Source organism: Phacochoerus africanus, chromosome 5, assembly GCF_016906955.1.
Source record: "Phacochoerus africanus isolate WHEZ1 chromosome 5, ROS_Pafr_v1, whole genome shotgun sequence".
In the NCBI taxonomy this organism is placed as follows: Eukaryota; Metazoa; Chordata; class Mammalia; order Artiodactyla; family Suidae; genus Phacochoerus; species Phacochoerus africanus.
In genome coordinates, this window is record NC_062548.1 from 21,497,661 (window position 1) to 21,503,492 (window position 5,832).

General features: G+C 48.1%; 1 pseudogene; it reads right to left on the reverse strand.

The window, feature by feature from the left end:
* Window positions 1–4,844: 4,844 nt before the first annotated feature.
* On the reverse strand, window positions 4,845–4,945 carry LOC125128589 (uncharacterized; annotated as a pseudogene).
* Window positions 4,946–5,832: the final 887 nt, after the last annotated feature.

Here is a 5,832-nt window from a genome sequence, read left to right on the forward strand (position 1 = left end):
ACACGTATGTCGGTTTGGTGAAGCGATGTCTCTTTTCTGCCTCAAAGAAATTCTGGAAACAAAAGTATCTGGCTTTTTCAGATGCCAGGAACGAATGACGAATGTCCATGGAAGCTACTCTGAGAAAGTAACCATGGAACTGAGATTTAAAGGAATAAAAGGAATGGGAAAAGGAGTGATCATCTTTTTTTTTTTTTGTCTTTTTGCCTTTTCTTGCGCTGCTTCCACAGCATATAGAGGTTCCCAGGCTAGGGGTCGAATCGGAGCTGTAGCCACTGGCCTACACCACAGCCACAGCAATGCGGGATCTGAGCCACATCTGCAACCCACACCGAAGCTCATGGCAATGCCGGATCCTTCACCCACTGAGCAAGGGGAGGGATCGAACCCGCAGCCTCATGGTTCCTAGTCAGATTCATTAACCACTGAGCCACGAAGGGAACTCCAGGAGTGATAATCTTAAACTTTCTTCCCCCATCTAAAAAAAATTCAAACACGTACCAAAGTAGAGAAGGGAATACCTTGGAACTCCATGTACTCATCATTTGGCTTCAATAATTATGAACTTCATATACATTTCATTTATATCCATATATACACACACATATGTACACACACACACGCATATCTCAGACATCATGAAAATAGTTTATTTATAATTGTTTTTAAAAAACAACATCCCCTTGATGCCACTTTCCCACATAAAAAATGCAGTAATAATACCATAATTATTTGATATCACCAAATACCCAATTAGTATCCTTGACTGTCAAAAATGTGACTCTGTGTGATGGATCTGAGTGCGGATGTCAGTAGAAAGGAAAGGTGTGTCAATCAGAAAAGCCAGTCCTATGGTGATTGATGGACGTATCTCTCATCTCTTTTTTTTTTTTTTGTCTTTTTGCTATTTCTTTGGGCCGCTCCTGCGGCATATGGAGGATCCCAGGCTAGAGGTCGAATCGGAGCTGTAGCCACCGGCCTACTCCAGAGCCACAGCAACGCGGGATCTGAGCTGAGTCTGCAACCTACACCACAGCTCACGGCAACGCCGGATCCTTAACCCTGAACTAGAGTCATGATAAGGAGGAAGCCAGAAACTCAGAGGTTTTGGTAAGTAAATAGATGGGTACCAGAAGTATTCAGTGTATTGGATGAGACGAGGAGGAAAATCGAAGATTCCTGACCTGGAAGGCTGAAGTCAGAGTAGGAATCGAGGGGAAATAATAAAGCTTTTTTTTTTTTCTTTTTAAGTCTGCACCCATGGCACATGGAAATTCCTCCCAGGCTAGGGGTTGAATCGGAGTTGTAGCTGCTGGCCGACACCACAGCCACGTGGGACCTGAGTCACCCCGGTGACCTACACTACAGCTCACGGCAATGCAGGGTCCCCAACCCACTGCGTGAGGCCTGGGATCGAACTGCATCCTCATGGATACTCATCAGATTCATTTCCACGGAGCCACAATGGGACCTCCCAAAATAAAGCTTTGATGGGGTAGTTGAAGCGTCCGTCTTAGGAGGTGATAAGGGTGCGATGCTCAGGCAGACAGGCACAGGAGAGAACTGGATACTGGAGTCTGGGTTTTGGCCACATTGCTGAAGAACTTGTGATATTCAGGGTGCCTCTAACTACTACAGGCTCCTGCTGAGCACCCCGACCATAAGCAAATTTTTATTCGGAGCTGTCAATACTTTGAACCATGTCTATAGCCAGTAGGGTCAAGGTTTGGCCAGTCTCAGGCCAACAGTCAATGAAATGGCCTCATAGAGAAATTTTGCCCAAGGTGGATATGCCATGTGGCCTCATGACTCATGGACTACATTGGGGAGAAATTAAATGGCTCAATCAGATGACTTTTCTCAAGAAGTTTACATAAGAGATAGGGACACAGAGGAGGGCCTAGCATCTAGACACCCACAGAGGAAAGCCATAAAGAGAAGCTGCGGGGTGGCAAGTCCTAGAATGGAATCAGATAAACTCCCAGGAGCCACAGCATAATCAGTGACGGAGACTTTTCACTTCCGAGATCCATCAGTTCCCAAGGATGCTGATGAATTCCGGATGGACTTCCGATTCATCGCGGAAGGCCAACTGAAACCGGTCCTGGCTCTGTGGGGCTCCTGGGCACAAAAGCCTTTCTGTGTCCCCCATTTCTCCTTCTTAGGAAATGGGCCTCGTTCAGCCACCATGACCTCCGCTGAGTTCCTGGGGACAGGGTCCAACAGTTGCTGATCAGGGAAGGGAGGGGATGAAAGACAAGGGAGGAACAGTCAAAGACAACGTAGGGTCCTTCCCGTCCTTCTCCCCGGCTTAACTGCACCCTGAACACCCATAAGCTCAAGATGAGGCACCCTGAGCCCAATTGCCCCCAGGTTACAGATGACTAGCACATGGGGTTTTTCAGGACCTTTCCTAGTTTGTCCTAATCTCTGATCCATGTGCCACCCCCCCTTTTGTGTGTGTGTCTTTTTGCCATTTCTTGGGCTGCTCCCATGGCATGTGGAGGTTCCCAGGCGAGGGGTCTCATTGGAGCTGTGGCCACTGGCCTACAGCAGAGCCACAGCCACGAAGGATCCGAGCTGCATCTTCGACCTACACCACAGCTCACGGCAACACCAGATCTGTCCAAGGCCAAGGATCGAACCCGCAACCTCATGGTTCCTAGTCGGATTCGTTAACCACTGAGCCACAACAGGAACTCCCCATGTGCCCTTTTTGCAAGTACTGTTACTCTAGGCAATACCCCAAAAGACCACCACCAAGATCAGGCTGAGATCTCCTGACTCCAGTTTTGATGACTAAGATTCCCCCAAAGAAAGAAGCATGCATGTTTGTCCCCCTCCTGCATCCTATCTGAAAACCTGCTTTTCTCCTTTTTACTATAAAACACCTTGCACTTCTTTCTCATCGGGGGTGTGGGGGTGGGCACAGTCTTTAGGACAGTAGCCTGCTGCGATCCTCCTTTGCCTGACAAAGTAATAAAGCTATATTTTTCTCCCTGACCCCAAACTCTGTCTCTGTCTTTCGGTTCGGCCCCGGGCAGACAGAAGCTGCATTCCAGCAACACAACCTCTGAAGTCATGTCCTCATGTCACAGGGAATTCTCCTTGGGCTGGAACTGCAACTCAGATACTTCTGATCAGTGCATTGAAATGACAACTCCCTGCCCCCTCCCGTGTCCTGTATTCATTTACCTGAGTTGCTGGGCCCAAGGAGGATCCTTGCAAAGGTGGAGGGAGGAGTTTCCGTGTGTAGGAAACAATAAAGAGCACAGGAGAGCCTGGGTTGCTGAAGGAAAGAAGAAATATGCCCAAAGGTGAAGGATTTGGGGACGCGCTAGACCGAGCGTTGGGGAAAAGTGGCCCTGGCTCCAATCATCCGTGTTGGAAAGTGAGACACATGAACACGGGGAGAGCTTGACAAGGCTCTTTCCTTCTGCAGAAGGGCATGCGTGCCCACAAAGTGGGCACCGGGAAGAAAAGACCCTCCCTGTTTATCCCTATCGCAGGTGGTACCTCGGTCCCCTTCCCATGGGTCAGGTCAGGGCGCCCATTCTTCTGGGTTGGCTCATTGGAAACAAATTGTTCCCAGGAGGCGAGGGGAAAGGGGGATGGAGGAGGGTGTCTCAGACGAAGCAGGACCAAAGTGGGGTACCCAAGGCTTCTTTCGATAGAAAAGCCATGTGTTCATGCTCACAACAGGGAAGATTGCCTTTTTGGCCAAGGCAACACAATTTAGCATGGACCGAGGGATAGGGATGCTTACCCACCTGTCCTGAAATCCAACACGGCTCTAATAACTTGAGGGTGGGCCCCTTGGGGCAAGATTAAGAAACAGTTCCCTGAAAATTGGGCGTTTGCATCCACGGTCCTGAGAACAAAAGATGTCAGTGAAACGGAAGCTACTGGAATAAAGGAACGTACCAACCTATTTCTTTCCAAGTTTCTTTGAGCCCACCTATGAATTCACTGAATTCTCTGGGTAGGGACACCAAGGGAAAAAGCAATTTCCAAAAGCTAGGCAGGGCTTAGAGTTAGAGAGATTTATTTATTTGCTTGTTTGTTTATTTATTTATTTTAAACTTTCTGAAGCTTTTTTTTTTTTTGTCTTTTTGCCTTTTCTAGGGCTGCTCCCAAGGCATATGGAGGTTCCCAGGCTAGGGGTTGAATCGGAGCCGTAGCCACCGGCCTATGCCACAGCCACAGCAACGCGGGATCCGAGCCACATCTGCAACCTACACTACAGCTCATGGCAACACTGGGTCCTTAACCCACGGAGCAAGGCCAGGGTTTGACCCCGCAACCTCATGGTTCCTAGTCGGATTTGTTAACCACTGCGCCACGATGGGAACTCTGGAAGTTTTTTTTTTTTTTTTTTAATGATTTTGATTTTTTTCCATTGCAGCTGGTTTACTGTGTTCTGTCAATTTTCTACTGTACAGCAAGGTAGGGAAACCGAGGGAAAAAGCAATTTCCAAAAGTTAGGCAGGGCTTAGAGTTAGATTGATTTATTGATTTATTTATTTATTTTAAACTTTCTGAAGTTTTTTTTTTTTAATGATTTTGATTTTTTTTCCATCACAGCTGGTTTACTGTGTTCTGTCAATTTTCTACTGTACAGCAAGGTGGCCCAGTCCCACATACATGTATACATTCCTTTTTCTCACATTATCCGGCTCCATCCTAAGTGACTAGATACAGTTCCCAGGGCTACACAGCAGGATCTCATTGCCTATCCATTCCCAAGGCAATAGTTTGCATCTATTAACCCCAAATTCCCAGTCCATCCCACTCATTCCCCCTCCTCCTTGGCAACCACATGTCTGTCCTCCAAGTTCATGATTAAACATATGGAATGCTTCACGAATTTGCATGTCATCCTTGCGCAGGGGGCACGCTAATCTTCTCTGTATCGTTCCAATTTTAGTATATATGCTGCCCAAATTTAGACCCTAGTGCCAAGGTAACCTCATTTGTAATCACAGAACAGCCAAACCTAGAGCTTCCAGGTACCTAGGCTTCTCTGGCGTCCTTACAATAAACTCCATCTCTCGGGAGTTCCCGTCATGGCTCAGTGGCTAACAAATCCGACTAGGAACCATGAGGTTGCAGGGTCGATACCTGGCCTTGCTCCGTGGGTGAATGATCCGGCATTGCTGTGAGCTGTGGTGTAGGTTCCAGATGCGGCTCGGATCCCGCGATGCTGTGGCTCTGGCGTAGGCCGGTGACTACAGCTCCGATTCAACCCCTAGCCTGGGAAGCCTTATATGCCTTGGGAGCGGCCCTAGAAAAGGCAAAAAGACAAAACAACAAAAACAATAAACTCCACCACTCGGGAGTTCCCGTCATGGCTCAGTGGTTAACGAGCCCGATGGGTGTCCATGAGGACACGGGTTTGATCCCTGACCTTGCTCGGTGGGTTGGGGATCCAGCATTGCCATGACCTGTGGTGTGGGTTGCAGATGAATCTCAGAACCTGAGTTGCTGTGGCTCTGGTGTAGGCCAGCAGCAGCGGCTCCAATTAGACCCCTGGCCTGGGAACCTCCCTGTGCTAGAGAGGGGCCCTGAAAAGACAGAGGACAAAAGGAAAAAATAAACAAACAAAAAACCAATAAACTCCCCCTGTCCCCTTTCTTTGTGATTGTAAGGAGCCTAATTAACATCCTTAAAGGAAAGGGGAACAGCGATTCCAGGATTCCAGCACAACCGGCCCCTTATAAGCGGGCGCTGAACTCTTTTCCAATTAACCCTTTCCTGCCTGACACTTTCGGTCTTCTCTCAACAGCTCAGAAACCTGGCAGCTTAATTTATCAGCCCCCTGCTTTGTAATAA